At 47.3% G+C, this 16,558-nt stretch overlaps 1 protein-coding gene across 8 annotated transcripts in view; it reads left to right on the top strand.

Moving 5' to 3' along the window:
* The window catches only part of SPSB4 (splA/ryanodine receptor domain and SOCS box containing 4), a 256,317-nt gene that overhangs the window by 76,841 nt on the left and 162,918 nt on the right, over positions 1 to 16,558 (top strand). The window lies entirely within an intron of this gene.

Below are 16,558 nucleotides of genomic sequence, written 5' to 3'. Positions count from 1 at the left end.
AATAACTCTGCTTTATTCCCGGGTTAAAATACCCGGTCAGTAGACCTGGGACATTGTAACATACCCCTTTCACACTGCAGCTCGACCCAGGTCAACCCGACAATATACCGGGTTATTTTGGCGATGTAAAAGTATTAGTTAAGATGTTTTTAAATGAGATAACTTTTGAGGTTATTAACTTTTAGGGGCCGATTCAGAGATGGACGCTTCCGCGCGTCTGGACGCACCAGCTGCATCCTTCTGACCCTTCTCCTTGCTGCCGCATCCTGGAAGGATACTGCCACAAGATGATTGACAGTGTGTGTGTGGGGGGGGGGGGGGGGGGGGGCGCATCTGAATGGGGGGTGTCAGGAGCATTTTTAGGGTGACTGTATGACATCACACACAGCCGCTCCGATGGAGAAAATGGTGAGAGACCGCCTGCCAGCGCAGCCAGGCTGGGCAGGCAGAGGTTAAGCTCTAATCGATGCATCTGCAATCTAATTGTGGAGGCATCGTGAGGCGACACCACACACATGCTGGGCGGCCTTGCCCTGTGCTGGACGGCCCCCAGCATGTGAGAAGATGGACGCAGATATTGCGTCGGGAAGCTAGATCTGCTTCCATCTCTGAGTAACCCCCTATTTCTCTAACGTCCTAGTGGATGCTGGGGACTCCGTCAGGACCATGGGGATATAGCGGCTCCGCAGGAGACAGGGCACAAAAGTAAAAGCTTTAGGATCAGGTGGTGTGCACTGGCTCCTCCCCCCATGACCCTCCTCCAAGCCTCAGTTAGATTTTTGTGCCCGGCCGAGAAGGGTGCAATCTAGGTGGCTCTCCTAAAGAGCTGCTTAGAGTAAAAGTTTTGTTAGGTTTTTTATTTTCAGTGAGTCCTGCTGGCAACAGGCTCACTGCATCGAGGGACTTAGGGGAGAGAAGTGAACTCACCTGCGTGCAGGATGGATTGGCTTCTTAGGCTACTGGACACCATTAGCTCCAGAGGGAGTCGGAACACAGGTCTCACCCTGGGGTTCGTCCCGGAGCCGCGCCGCCGACCCCCTTGCAGATGCCGAAAAATGAAGAGGTCCAGAAACCGGCGGCAGAAGACTTTTCAGTCTTCATAAGGTAGCGCACAGCACTGCAGCTGTGCGCCATTGTTGTCAGCACACTTCATAACAGCGGTCACTGAGGGTGCAGGGTGCTGGGGGGGGCGCCCTGGGCAGCAATGATAGTACCTTATTCTGGCTAAAAATACATCACATATAGCCCCTGGGGGCTATATGGATGTATTTAACCCCTGCCAGGTCTCAGAAAAACGGGAGAAGAAGCCCGCCGAAAAGGGGGCGGGGCCTATTCTCCTCAGCACACAGCGCCATTTTCCCTCACAGAAATGCTGGTGGGAAGGCTCCCAGGCTCTCCCCTGCACTGCACTACAGAAACAGGGTTAAAACAGAGAGGGGGGGCACTGATTTGGCGATATGACTACATATATTAAAATGCTATAAGGGAAAAGCACTTATATAAAGGTTGTCCCTGTATATAGCGTTTTTGGTGTGTGCTGGCAAACTCTCCCTCTGTCTCCCCAAAGGGCTAGTGGGTCCTGTCCTCTATCAGAGCATTCCCTGTGTGTGTGCTGTGTGTCGGTACGTGTGTGTCGACATGTATGAGGACGATGTTGGGAGGCGGAGCAAATTGCCTGTAATGGTGATGTCACTCTCTAGGGAGTCGACACCGGAATAGATGGCTTATTTAAGGAATTACGTGATAATGTCAACACGCTGCAAGTCGGTTGACGACATGAGACGGCCGGCAAACATATTAGTATCTGTCCAGGCGTCTAAAACACCGTCAGGGATGTTATAATGCCCATTTTACCTCAGTCGGTCGACACACACACAGACACGGACACTGACTCCAGTGTCGACGGTGAAGAAACAAACGTATTTTCCTTTAGGGCCACACGTTACTTGTTAAGGGCAATGAAGGAGGTGTTACATATTTCTGATACTACAAGTACCACAAAAAAGGGTATTATGTGGGGTGTGGAAAAACTACCTATAGTTTTTCCTGAATCAGATAAATTAAATGAAGTGTGTGATGAGGCGCGGGGTTCCCCCGATAGAAAATTATTGGCGGTATACCCTTTCCCGCCAGAAGTTAGGGTGCGTTGGGAAACACCCCTTAGGGTGGATAAGGCGCTCACACGCTTATCAAAACAAGTGGCGGTACCGTCTCCAGATACGGCCGCCCTCAAGGAGCCAGCTGATAGGAGGCTGGAAAATATCCTAAAAAGTATATACACACATACTGGTGTTATACTGCGACCAGCGATCGCCTCAGCCTGGATGTGCAGCGCGGGGGTGGCTTGGTCGGATTCCCTGACTGAAAATATTGATACCCTTGACAGGGACAGTATTTTATTTACTATAGAGCATTTAAAGAATGCATTTCTATATATGCGAGATGCACAGAGGGATATTTGCACTCTGGCATCAAGAGTAAGTGCGATGTCCATATCTGCCAAAAGATGTTTATGGACACGACAGTGGTCAGGTGATGCAGATTCCAAACGGCAAAAAGATGTATTGCCGTATAAAGGGGAGGAGTTATTTGGGGTCGGTCCATCGGACCTGGTGGCCACGGCAACTGCTGGGAAATCCACCGTTTTTACCCTAAGTCACATCTATGCAGAAAAAGACACCGTCTTTTCAGCCTCAGTCCTTTCGTCCCCATAAGCATATCTGCCCAGGGATAGAGGAAAGGGAAGAAGACTGCAGCAGGCAGCCCATTCCCAGGAACAGAAGCCTTCCACCGCTTCTGCCAAGTTCTCAGCATGACGCTGGAGCCGTACAGGACCCCTGGATCCTTTAAGTAGTATCCCAGGGGTACAGATTGGAAAGTCGAGACGTTTCCCCTCGCAGGTTCCTGAAGTCTGCTTTACCAACGTCTCCCTCCGACAGGGAGGCAGCATTGGAAACAATTCACAAGCTGTATTCCCAGCAGGTGATAATCAAAGTACCCCTCCTACAACAAGGAAAGGGGTATTATTCCACACTATATTGTGGTACTGAAACCAGAAGGCTCGGTGAGACCTATTCTAAATCTGAAATATTTGAACACTTACAAAGGTTCAAATCAAGATGGAGTCACTCAGAGCAGTGATAGCGAACCAGGAAGAAGGGGACTATATGGTGTCCCGGGACATCAGGGATGCTTACCTCCATGTCCCAATTTGCCCTTCTCACCAAGGGTATCTCAGGTTCGTGGTACAGAACTGTCACTATCAGTTTCAGACGCTGCCGTTTGGATTGTCCACGGCACTCCGGGTCTTTACCAAGGTAATGCCCGAAATGATGATTCTTCTTCGAAGAAAATGGACGACCTCCTGATAAGAGCAAGGTCCAGAGAACAGTTGGAGGTCGGAGTAGCACTATCTCAAGTAGTTCTAAGACAGCACGGGTGGATTCTAAATATTCCAAAACCGCAGTTGTTTCCGACGACACGTCTGCTGTTCCTAGGGATGATTCTGGACACAGTCCAGAAAAAGGTGTTTCTCCCGGAGGAGAAAGCCAGGGAGTTATCCGAGCTAGTCAGGAACCTCCTAAAACCAGGAAAAGTGTCAGTGCATCATTGCACAAGAGTCCTGGGAAAAATGGTGGCTTATTACGAAGCGATTCCATTCGGCAGATTCCACGCAAGAACTTTCAGTGGGTTCTGCTGGACAAATGGTCCGGATCGCATCTTCAGATGCATCAGCGGATAACCCTATCTCCAAGGACAAGGGTGTCTCTCCTGTGGTGGTTACAGAGTGCTCATCTTCTAGAGGGCCGCAGATTCGGCATTCAGGATTGGATGCTGGTGACCACGGAGGCCAGCCTGAGAGGCTGGGGAGCAGTCACACAGGGAAAAAAATTTCCAGGGAGTGTGATCAAGTCTGGAGACTTTTCTCCACATAAATATACTGGAGCTAAGGGCAATTTATAATGCTCTAAGCTTAGCAAGACCTCTGCTTCAAGGTCAGCCGGTATTGATCCAGTGGGACAACATCACGGCAGTCGCCCACGTAAACAGACAGGGCGGCACAAGAAGCAGGAGGGCAATGGCAAAAACTGCAAGGATTTTTCGCTGGGCGGAAAATCATGTGATAGCACTGTCAGCAGTGTTCATTCCGGGAGTGGACAACTGGGAAGCAGACTTCCTCAGCAGGCACGACCTCCACCCGGGAGAGTGGGGACTCATCGGGAAGTTTTCCACATGATTGTGAACCGTTGGGAAAGACCAAAGGTGTACATGATGGCGTCCCGCCTGAACAAAAAACTGGACAGGTATTGCGCCAGGTCAAGAGACTTTCAGGCAATAGCTGTGGACGTTCTGGTAACACCGTGGGCGTACCAGTCGGTGTATGTGTTTCCTCCTCTGCTTCTCATACCCAAGGTATTGAGAATTATAAGACGTAGAGGAGTAAGAACTATACTCGTGGCTCCGGATTGGCCAAGAAGGACTTGGTACCCGGAACTTCAAGAGATACTCACAGAGGACTCATGACCTCTGCCGCTAAGAAGGGACTTGCTTCAGCACGTACCATGTCTGTTCCAAGACTTACCGCGGCTGCGTTTGACGGCATGGCGGTTGAACGCCGGATCCTAAGGGAAAAAGGCATTCCGGAAGAGGTCATTCCTACCCTGGTCAAAGCCAGGAAGGAGGTGACCGCACAACATTATCACCACATGTGGCGAAAATATGTTGCGTGGTGTGAGGCCAGGAAGGCCCCACGAAGAAATTTCAACTCGGTCGATTCCTGCATTTCCTGCAAACGGGAGTGTCTATGGGCCTCAAATTGGGGTCCATTAAGGTTCAAATTTCGGCCCTGTCGATTTTCTTCCAGAAAGAATTGGCTTCAGTTCCTGAAGTCCAGAAGTTTGTCAAGGGAGTACTGCATATACAACCCCCTTTTGTGCCTCCAGTGGCACTGTGGGATCTCAACGTAGTTCTGGGATTCCTCAAATCACATTGGTTTAAACCGCTCAAATCTGTGGATTTGAAATATCTCACATGGAAAGTGACCATGATGTTGGCCATGGCCTCGGCCAGGCGTGTGTCAGAATTGGCGGCTTTGTCTCACAAAAGCCCATATCTGATTGTCCATTCGGACAGGGCAGAGCTGCGGACTCGTCCCCAGTTTCTCCCTAAGGTGGTGTCAGCGTTTCACCTGAACCAGCTTATTGTGGTACCTGCGGCTACTAGGGACTTGGAGGACTCCAAGTTGCTAGATGTTGTCAGGGCCCTGGAAATATCGGTTTCCAGGACGGCTGGAGTCAGGAAAACTGACTTGCTGTTATCCTGTATGCACCCAACAAACTGGGTGCTCTTGCTTCTAAGCAGACGATTGCTAGTTGGATGTGTAGTACAATTCAGCTTGCACATTCTGTGGCAGGCCTGCCACAGCCAAAATATGTAAATGCCCATTCCACAAGGAAGGTGGGCTCATCCTGGGCGGCTGCCCGAGGGGTCTCGGCATTACAACTCTGCCGAGCAGCTACGTGGTCGGGGGGAGAACACGTTTGTAAAATTCTACAAATTTGATACCCTGGCTAAAGAGGACCTGGAGTTCTCTCATTCGGTGCTGCAGAGTCATCCGCACTCTCCCGCCCGTTTGGGAGCTTTGGTATAATCCCCATGGTCCTGACGGAGTCCCCAGCATCCACTAGGACGTTAGAGAAAATAAGATTTTACTTACCGATAAATCTATTTCTCGTAGTCCGTAGTGGATGCTGGGCGCCCATCCCAAGTGCGGATTGTCTGCAATACTTGTACATAGTTATTGGTACAAAAATCGGGTTATTATTGTTGTGAGCCATCTTTTCAGAGGCTCCGCTGTTATCATGCTGTTAACTGGGTTCAGATCACAGGTTGTACAGTGTGATTGGTGTGGCTGGTATGAGTCTTACCCGGGATTCAAAATCCTTCCTTATTGTGTACGCTCGTCCGGGCACAGTATCCTAACTGAGGCTTGGAGGAGGGTCATGGGGGGAGGAGCCAGTGCACACCACCTGATCCTAAAGCTTTTACTTTTGTGCCCTGTCTCCTGCGGAGCCGCTATATCCCCATGGTCCTGACGGAGTCCCCAGCATCCACTACGGACTACGAGAAATAGATTTATCGGTAAGTAAAATCTTATTATCTAGATCAGTTCAGGTTACATCCTGAATAACTGTTCCCTGTTTCTAGATTAGTGTTGTTGCTGCTTTACAAAGTATAGATCAACACGTAATCATATTACAGCTGTCTGTATTCATACCTGACTGTGTGACACAATGTGAGATTACAGAGGCTCAGGGCGCAGTACTTTCCATTGAAACCAGCATATTAGTCTGCATGTTATGAGATACAGTGAAGCCATAAGAAAACACTGGTAATTTATCCTTCTAAGCTTTTATTATTATGGTATCTATGATTTCTATGAAAAGAATAAACGTGCACTATGTGTAAGAGGATAAGCTGGATTTAGCCATCAGAAAATGAGAACGAGCGATTGAAAAATGTATCAAAGTATATACAAAAATTTTCTAAAATGCCTTAAAATTAGTAAAAATTCAACTGTATCTTTTTTTATTGCCAAGTCCCCCTTCATTTAGCAATTAGAAGACCATGGGCCTGATTCAGAGCCGCCTTCAATGCAGATGTTCATGTATTTAAGCAGATTTTTCTAAAGACGCATGAATATAGACGCAATTAAGTCTAAAGATGTACAAACTGGCGTTTCAGTACCTGCGGGCGCAGACAGTGGGCGTAGCAGTCCTTGCATATTCGGACACCAGGGAAGGACTTTGTAGTGGTATTTGCATAAAGCCAAAAGTCACAGATGCTGCTGCTTCCGACTCAGAATCAGGCCTCAAGTGTCCAAGGAACTTGCAGCACTGTTTTGAAGTTAAATCAGTAGTTTCATGAAAAAAATATAATTTTTGGGGGGGTTATGGTAATTTTTCATAAAAGGTAGTTTCCTTTATTTTCTTGTCACTTCTTTTTTTTCAAGCCCTCTTGTAATGGTTTACAGCTAATTGTCATGTTACTACAATGGTTGTCACAGTCAGGGCCGGTTCCGGGGCTTCTGGCGCCCCGGGCGGCATTAGGGGGCGTGGCTTTATACAGGGGGCGTGGTCAGTTACGCCCCCTGTACTGTTGTAGGATGTGCGGTACACGATGACGTCATCGCGCACCACACAGCAAAGGTCCTCTCCACGAAGGTAAACTAGACGCTAAGCGTTCCCTTCGTGGAGAGGACCTTTGCTGTGCGGTGCGCGATGACGTCAACGTGCACCGCACATCATTACAGTGAAGGTCCTCTCCAGGAAGGGAAATTAGACGCGTAGCGTCTAGTTTCCCTTCACAACGGACAGCGGGCCGCGGCAGCGGGGGGCACCACAGCAGCAATGGATCTTGCCATGGTGCGGCGCCCTCCGGATGGCGCTGGCGCCCTCCGGAAGGCGGCGCCCCGGGCAAAAGTCCTGCTTGCCCGTGGCAAGATCCGCTACTGGTCACAGTCAAATGTCAGAGAATTCCTCTCTTCTATACCATTGGCAAAGATCACACTTAAAGATCATGTGACCATTTCTTGAGTTCTGAAATGCAAATTCATTCCAGCAAAGAAACTCTGCAGCCATATATAGGCCTATTTATTAACATTGTTTTAGTATCACATGTATGTATTAAAGGGCATTTGGAGCGGTTTTAATAAAAAACTGCTCCAAACCCTTTAATTCACTTTTCTTTAGTAAGCCACATCACAGCTGATCAGTTGGAAAAAGAAATAAAAAAAGGAACAAAAAAAAAAAACATACTCACCTGCCCAGGCAGCTTGTGTCCGCTGCTCCGGTGAGCGCTGGCAGGTGCTGGGTCCCCCATGTACTGCGCTGCGACCCTGGTGCAGTAAAGTGACACGGCAAAGCGGCAGCGCACTTTACAGCATTGGGGCTCATTGCAACACCCAGGATCCGGCAGCCCAGCAGGAGCAGCGCGGACCGGCTCCCTGGACTGGTAAGTATATTATCCTGCTGGGGGGGGGTCCGCAGCGCTGGGTTAGTCGAGATGGGGGGCGGTCAACCGGGTGGCGCATGCACAGCAGGACAAAAATACTCCGATGATGCTGTAGAGTGTCATCGCAGGGACTTGGCTTGACTTTATGCGATAATTGATACATCCCTGCAATGTACTCAATTATCGCAGTGCAAGATTGGGCGATTTTATCACATGACATCCGCATCCAAGGATGTGGATGGTGATAAATAGGCCCGTTAATATTTTATATCTTAATAAAAGTGTGTTAGTAGCAGTTATGAGACCCCACAGGTCTGATAGTTTGGAGTAGATGGTTGTCATAGTATGGATGGTTTCATTGCAAGTCTAGATATAAAATAATGGTAACATGATTCTATATTGAGATGTTGTGCATAAACCTTTTATATTCTAAATTGGCAGCTCCTAACATCATGCCAGCAGCAGTGTGTCCCCCTGCTGGGTGAGACCAGTCTTAATAAGTGGCAGCTTCACATATCCTGCCAGTGGGGTTTTATCACCCTGCTGGGATGTTGGTGACACTAGTCTCAGTACAATGCTGTGACTCTGCGGATGGCCCTGTTTGATCCTGCTGTTAGACGGATGCAAGGGCTCAGTTAGAAATCAGATGCTGCTGCTCTGAAAAGGACATCAGACAACTATGACGCAGTGACATTCCATAGAAGGCCCTACAATGGCTCAGTTTAAAATCCTTTTCCCTTAAAGTAAATAAGAAAACCCAACAATGCAGACTTCAGGACTTTATGGCCCAAGTGCAAGTGTAGCAGAGTAGTTCCTGTGCTATGCCCATTTCTGTTTCCTCAAAAATAAAAACACCATACAGTAAGTGGTGTAAAAGAAAAAATAGTTACACCGAACATGGACATGCTGTGTGCATCTTTAACAAAGTACCTGCTGTGTGGTTTTATTGTGCCCCAATAGTTTCATGTGACCACGCCCCCTCATGACACGTGACCATGCCCATTTTACCATCAGTACCACTAAGAAAAAAATCCTACTTGCACCACTGGATACAAATTAACATATATGTCAAAAATCATATTTATATAACGTCAAACTGAATTTACTCACATATGTTGATGTTTCAAGAGATGATTGTTTCATTGTGATAGAGGCTGATTCAGAAATGCAGTTAGTCTGCAGGGCGTATGTTGAAAATGATGTGGGTCTCCGCCGGTATTCAGAGTTGGTCGTACCCATGCAACCGCACCAACCCTACTCCTACGCTTGTGAAAGAAGCCATCATCTCAGTCACGGCACATTTGCACCAGCCCTATACTAGACACAAGAAATCCTTCTGCAATCAGCCAGATCTCTGCATACACACAACTCTCAATAGCCTGCAATTCCATCCATGTGCCCGTTGCACACCCATGTAACACTCATAATACGTGTTAATGCCCAGTTACTGCCCAGTTATTCCCATCAGCTACTAGTGGAGATACGTCTGGATTACGTACGACTCTGTATAAAAATGCTAAAAATAGTAAGATCCAGGCCTGATTCAGCGGTGGATGCAGAAGCGATCGGTGCTGCGTCTACGGTAGCAGCAGATCTGAGAAGGTTTGCGACTGATGCAGATGTGGCCTTTTGAATTGAGACGCCCACCTGTGCCTTCTCAGATCTGCTGCATGTGTCCAAACAAGCAGCATTGGGTCACCAGAGCAATCAATGGGCATCAGAGTAACCCAACCCAGAGCGGAGCACAGTCTGGGTCTGAATCAGGCTCTGATTTTATTGTGTGACTAAGCTATATTATTCATTTCCTCTGACACTGTTATATATGACTAACGTAAGCCACAGTAAAACAAAAACAAAAAAAACAGTAAAATAAATCCACATTTTCCTGCTTTTCTCTGTTGTGGTTTATTTTACATGATTTCTTATAGACAAAACAAGTTAAAACAAATCTGAAGTGGAATTCATGGATTAACAAAAAAGCAAAAGATGCAGAATTGTATTGTGACATGTCAAGACAGTGCAATAATGCTGTTAAAAGAAAGTTGTAAATGGCAACACTTAAAAAATGTTCTACAGTTATATCATAAAAGTGTTCCAAATATCACAAATATAATTACCACTGGCTGTGCGCAACTAGTTAATTTAGAGCATCGTCACTATTAAGGCAAAGCCCGGCATGTTTGATATATGTATGTATATGGACAAAAGTATTCAGACACCTGACCATTCAAATACATATGGAGTTGATCCCCCATTCACAGCTATAACAGCTTCCACTCTTCTTAGAAGGCTTTCCACAAGATTTTGGAGTGTTTCTGTGGGAATTTGTGCCCATTCATTCTGTAGAGCATTTATAAGGGCAGACACTGATGTTGGGCGAGAAGGCCTAGCTTGCAATCTCCATTCCAGTTCATCGATGGTGTTGAGATCAGGGCTCAGTGTAGGCCAGTCAAGTTCTTCCACACCAAATTAATCAAACCCTGTCCTTGCTTTGGGCACTGGGGCACAGTCATGTTGGAATAGAAAAGGGCCTTCCCCAAACTGTTGCAACAAAGTAGGAAGCATAGCATTGTCCAAAATTATGGTGGCCAATCCCAAAAGTGGGATCCAGGGATTTTGGTCAAAAGTTGGCCGGGATTCAATCCCGAGATTTCTGGATTAGCCAGCCCCCTTTGTTTTTTCAATGCCGGGCAGCGTTGAGCGTCCTCAGGAGGCTCAGACGTTGCCCTGCATCTGTGCGCACTGCGCAGCGTGATGTGATGTCAATGGTCACGCTGCACAGCCTGACGCCAGCTGCCTGCCACCCGGAACTCACCGTCTACACTGCCCCGCAGCAAGTGGACCTTCTCTTGGAGTGGTGACACACAATGATAACAAACCAATCCCAGGATTGATCATTTTTCAATCCCGATTCCCTGGATTTAAAAAATGGCCCGGGATTGGCCACCCTATCATAAATGTCTTGGTATGCTGAAACATTAAGATTGCCCTTCACTGGAGATAAGGGGTTCCGTTGTTCCAAAACGCTTCTACTTTCTAATAATATCACTTACAGTTGACCGTGCAAAGGTGGCATCCTACCACGTTTGAAGTCACTGAGCTCTTCAGAATGACCCATTTTGTATCACAAATATTTGCAAATGGAGACTGTATGGCTAGGTGCATGATTTTATACATCTGTGGCAACAGGTCCGATTGAAACACCTGAATTCAATAATTAACAGGTGTGGTCAAATACTTCCATATTATATATATATATATATATATATATATATATATATATATATATATATATATATATATATATATATAAAATACTCCAGGGTATTAGAATCAGTTTGCCACCAATATCCGTATGTGTATCTTTGAAAATAAAGAGCACTCAGGGAAGACAGTTGCAATAGAAGTATATAATATAGATCAACGTTTCAGGGATAAAACACAGTTACGTCAGAGACTATACTCTTATTTGTGACCCTGATAAATAGGTCTTCTATCCTTGAAACTTTGGTCTATATCGTATACTTCTGATGCAACGGTCGTCCCTGAGTGCATTTATTTTGGAATATATATATATATATATACACAAACACACACACAAACACAGATATAGAATAATAAGTTGCACTTTAAACTAAACCTCTGAAGACATGTTTTTTTGTCAAGTATAAAATTGAAGTCAGCACAATCTGGTGAAATTATTTATCCAATATATAAATGTATCTCTTTTTTGCTTATGTGGGTCTATTTGATCCAACCCACAGTTACCCGACCACCGGGAAACTGCGCATGTGCAGGACCCGTTCTACACATGTGTAGAACATGTCCTGTGATACATCGCAGGGATGCGAACGGTTTTGCATGATTGACAGGTGTTTGCGGGGAGGGATGGGGCGGGGGGGTGGCCACGATTGCCAGGCGTGTCACCCTGTTTTCTGTGAAGGGCGAGGCCAATTACTGCATCGTGAGACGCAGTTTCCTTGTCCTCGCAAGCTACCCTGTGATGGCAGGCTGAGTAAGCTCAGGCTTACTCAGCCTGCCATCGCAGATGAACATTGTGACAGTTGGTCACGATGTTTATCCCGGACTGGGATCGCATTGATTGCAGTATTGTTATCGCAAATGGAGGAAGGAGGTTCTATGCACCTCCTAATGCATGTATGTCTGTTGTGTGCCATGTATTCATCTTTCATGCAGTTGTTTGATATGTCGGACTGTGTATAGTACTCAGTCTATAAGTGCTTATGAAAAGCTTGGCACATACAGCAAAAGAAGCAGCAATCTGTGCAGTAAGTGACTTTACTAGGAAAAGGTGTCCCGGAACACAGTATACTAATAACATGTATTACAGATCACATTTACATGATACAGCAGCTAATTGTTATATAATCAATACTTTTGGTGTCTTTCTTATTAATGGAACGGGTTATCAGGATTCAGTTTCCAGAATTTCTTGCTACAAATATAGCTTTGACATCATCTGTGACACAAGAGTAGCAGCCAGACAAGGGTTAACCCTTCATTGCACTCTCATGTGCATGGCTTGCCACCTGAAAAGAAACCATTAGCGGAAATAATTTTGTAGATTCCTAGTGGACCATCTGATAACTATACTATATTTCTCTGACGTCCTAGTGGATGCTGGGACTCCGTAAGGACCATGGGGAATAGCGGCTCCGCAGGAGACAGGGCACAAAATAAAAGCTTAAGGATCAGGTGGTGTGCACTGGCTCCTCCCCCTATGACCCTCCTCCAAGCCTCAGTTAGATTTTTGTGCCCGGCCGAGAAGGGTACAATCTAGGTGGCTCTCCTGAGCTGCTTAGAATAAAAGTTTAGTTTAGGTTTTTTTATTTTCAGTGAGTCCTGCTGGCAACAGGCTCACTGCATCGTGGGACTAAGGGGAGAAGAAACGGACTCACCTGAGTGCAGAGTGGATCGGGTTTCTTAGGCTACTGGACATTAGCTCCAGAGGGACGATCACAGGTTCAGCCTGGATGGGTCACCGGAGCCGCGCCGCCTTCCCCCTTACAGAGCCAGAAGAGACGAAGAGGTCCGGTGAAATCGGCGGCAGAAGACATCCTGTCTTCAGACTAAGGTAGCGCACAGCACCGCAGCTGTGCGCCATTGCTCTCAGCACACTTCACACTCCGGTCACTGAGGGTGCAGGGCGCTGGGGGGGAGCGCCCTGAGACGCAATATAACAGTATATACCTTAGGTGGCAAAAAGAATACATCACATATAGCTCCTGGGCTATATGGATGTATTTTAACCCCTGCCATTTTTACACAAAAAAGCGGGAGATAAGGACGTCGTGAAGGGGCGGAGCCTATCTCCTCAGCACACAAGCGCCATTTTCCCTCACAGCTCCGCTGGAAGGACGGCTCCCTGACTCTCCCCTGCAGTCCTGCTTCAGAATCAGGGTAAAAAAGAGAAGGGGGGGCATTTTTGGCAGCAAATAACGATAATAACAGCAGCTATAAGGGAATAACACTTATATAAGGTTATCCCTGTATATATATATAGCGCTGGGTGTGTGCTGGCAGACTCTCCCTCTGTCTCTCCAAAGGGCTAAGTGGGGTCCTGTCCTCTATCAGAGCATTCCCGGTGTGTGTGCTGTGTGTCGGTACGCGTGTGTCGACATGTATGAGGAGGAAAATGATGTGGAGGCGGAGCAGTTGCCTGTGTTGGTGATGTCACCCCCTAGGGAGTCGACACCTGACTGGATGATTGTATTTAAACAATTAAGTGATAATGTCAGCAATTTGCAAAAAACTGTTGACGACATGAGACAGCCGGCAAATCAATTAGTGCCTGTCCAGGCGTCTCAGACACCGTCAGGGGCGCTAAAACGCCCGTTACCTCAGTGGGTCGACACAGACCCTGACACAGATACTGAGTCTAGTGTCGACGGTGACGAGACAAACGTAATGTCCAGTAGGGCCACACGTTACATGATCACGGCAATGAAAGAGGCATTGAACCTTTCTGACACTACAAGTACCACAAAGAAGGGTATTATGTGGGGTGTGAAAAAACTACCAATAGTTTTTCCTGAGTCAGAGGAAATAAATGAGGTGTGTGATAAAGCGTGGGTTTCCCCCGATAAAAAACAGCTAATTTCTAAAAAATTATTAGCATTATATCCCTTCCCGCCAGAGGTTAGGGCGCGTTGGGAAACACCCCCTAGGGTAGATAAGGCGCTCACACGTTTATCTAAACAAGTAGCGTTACCGTCTCCTGATACGGCCACCCTCAAAGAACCAGCTGATAGAAGGCTGGAAAATATCCTAAAAAGTATATACACACATACTGGTGTTATACTGCGACCAGCAATCGCCTCAGCCTGGATGTGCAGTGCTGGAGTCGCATGGTCGGATTCCCTGACTGAGAATATTGATACCCTGGATAGGGACAATATTTTGTTAACTATAGAACATTTAAAGGATGCATTACTATATATGCGTGATGCACAGAGGGATATTTGCACCCTGGCATCAAGAGTAAGTGCTATGTCCATCTCTGCCAGAAGAGCGTTATGGACGCGACAGTGGTCAGGGGATGCGGATTCCAAACGGCACATGGAAGTATTGCCGTATAAAGGGGAGGAGTTATTTGGGGCTGGTCTATCGGACCTGGTGGCCACGGCAACGGCTGGAAAATCCACCTTTTTACCCCAGGTCACTTCACATCAGCAGAAAAAGACACCGTCTTTTCAAACTCAGTCCTTTCGTTCCCATAAGTACAAGCGAGCAAAAGGCCACTCCTTTCTGCCCCGGGGCAGAGGAAGAGGAAAAAGACTGCACCATGCAGCCGCTTCCCAGGAGCAGAAGCCCTCCCCTGCTTCTGCCAAGTCTTCAGCATGACGCTGAGGCTTTACAAGCAGACTCAGATATGGTGGGGGCCCGTCTCAAGAATTTCAACGCGCAGTGGGCTCACTCGCAAGTGGATCCCTGGATTCTACAGGTAGTATCGCAGGGGTACAAACTGGAATTCGAGGCGTTTCCCCCTCGTCGGTTCCTGAAGTCTGCTTTACCAAAGTCTCCCTCCGACAGGGAGGCAGTTTTGGAAGCCATTCACAAGCTGTATTCCCAGCAGGTGATAATCAAGGTACCCCTCCAGCAACAAGGAAAGGGGTATTATTCCACGCTGTTTGTGGTACCGAAGCCGGACGGCTCGGTGAGACCAATTTTAAATCTGAAATCCTTGAACACTTACATAAAAAGGTTCAAATTCAAGATGGAGTCACTCAGAGCAGTGATAGCGAACCTGGAAGAAGGGGACTATATGGTGTCTCTGGACATCAAAGATGCTTATCTCCACGTCCCAATATACCCTTCTCACCAAGGGTACCTCAGGTTTGTAGTACAAAACTGTCATTATCCGTTTCAGACGCTGCCGTTTGGATTGTCCACGGCACCTCGGGTCTTTACCAAGGTAATGGCCGAAATGATGATTCTTCTACGAAGAAAAGGCATTTTAATTATCCCTTACTTGGACGATCTCCTGATAAGGGCAAGATCCAGGGAACAGTTAGAAGTCGGAGTAGCACTATCTCAGGTAGTGTTACGTCAGCACGGGTGGATTCTAAATATTCCAAAATCGCAGCTGATTCCAACGACACGTCTACTGTTCCTAGGAATGATTCTGGACACAGTCCAGAAGAAGGTGTTTCTCCCGGAGGAGAAGGCCAGGGAGTTATCCGAGCTAGTCAGGAACCTCCTAAAACTAGGCCAGGTATCAGTGCACGAGGGTCCTGGGAAAAATGGTGGCTTCTTACGAAGCGATTCCATTCGGAAGATTCCATGCAAGAACGTTTCAGTGGGATCTACTGGACAAATGGTCCGAATCGCATCTGCAGATGCATCAGCGGATAACCCTGTCGCCAAGGACAAGAGTGTCTCTCCTGTGGTGGCTGCAGAGTGCTCATCTACTAGAGGGCCGCAGATTTGGCATTCAGGATTGGATCCTGGTAACCACGGATGCCAGCCTGAGAGGCTGGGGAGCAGTCACACAGGGAAGGAATTTCCAGGGCTTGTGGTCAAGCATGGAAACATCTCTTCATATAAACATTCTGGAACTAAGGGCCATTTACAATGCCCTAAGTCAAGCAAAACCTCTGCTTCAGGGTCAGGCGGTGTTGATCCAATCGGACAACATCACGTCAGTCGCCCACGTAAACAGACAGGGCGGCACGAGAAGCAGGAGGGCAATGGCAGAAGCTGCAAGGATTCTTCGCTGGGCGGAAAATCATGTGATAGCACTGTCAGCAGTGTTCATTCCGGGAGTGGACAACTGGGAAGCAGACTTCCTCAGCAGACACGACCTTCACCCGGGAGAGTGGGGACTTCACCCAGAAGTCTTCCACCTGATTGTAAACCGTTGGGAAAAACCAAAGGTGGACATGATGGCGTCACGTCTAAACAAAAAACTGGACAGATATTGCGCCAGGTCAAGGGACCCTCAGGCAATAGCAGTGGACGCTCTGGTAACGCCGTGGGTGTACCAGTCAGTGTATGTGTTCCCTCCTCTGCCTCTCATACCAAA

Source organism: Pseudophryne corroboree, chromosome 4, assembly GCF_028390025.1.
Source record: "Pseudophryne corroboree isolate aPseCor3 chromosome 4, aPseCor3.hap2, whole genome shotgun sequence".
In the NCBI taxonomy this organism is placed as follows: Eukaryota; Metazoa; Chordata; class Amphibia; order Anura; family Myobatrachidae; genus Pseudophryne; species Pseudophryne corroboree.
The sequence above is the reverse complement of the archived record's forward strand: the minus strand, read 5'-3'. Positions and strand labels throughout refer to the sequence as shown.